The following is a 577-nucleotide window of genomic DNA, read 5'->3' as shown; positions in this document are numbered from 1 at the left end:
TAGAGAGAAAAGAGATTAAGAAGAAATACATCACCAATTTGGGTGACATGGGTTAGTGTGAGATGTCCCTGCTCACGACAGTGGGGTTGGAACTAGATGATCTTAAGATCCTTTCCAACCCAAACCATTCTATGATTCTCTCTGATTATGAATGCAGGGAGCAGTCCCTTCAGTTAATGGCACAGTAGAATCATGGGACAGATCTAGTTCGACAGGGCTCTGAAAGCAGTGATTAATTCAGAGTTGACAGTAGCTTTACTCATCAACACTGACACGACCATTGCTTAAACGTGTTAGAAGGCACAGGCACAGTGTTGTATTTCTTGCAGGAGCAGGCATTTAAAATGCCTGTTGCTAGATAGGGGAGGTCAGTTTATTCATCTGCTGAATTGAAATGCCAGCTGACTTCTTGGCAAGGGAGGTGCAAAGCGAGGCAGTTTGTCTAAATAAATCTGTTCAGGACCAAGCAAAGACTCTTATTGCTTGGAGAGACTTGGCTTAGCTATTCTAAGTTGCATATATTCTATTTTCTCATAAATAATCTCAGAAATCAGTTATGGGCATTCCTTTATAATGC

The sequence above is a fragment of the Nestor notabilis genome, unplaced genomic scaffold (assembly GCF_000696875.1).
Source record: "Nestor notabilis isolate BGI_N333 unplaced genomic scaffold, ASM69687v1 scaffold9375, whole genome shotgun sequence".
Taxonomy (NCBI): Eukaryota; Metazoa; Chordata; class Aves; order Psittaciformes; family Psittacidae; genus Nestor; species Nestor notabilis.
The sequence above is the reverse complement of the archived record's forward strand: the minus strand, read 5'-3'. Positions refer to the sequence as shown.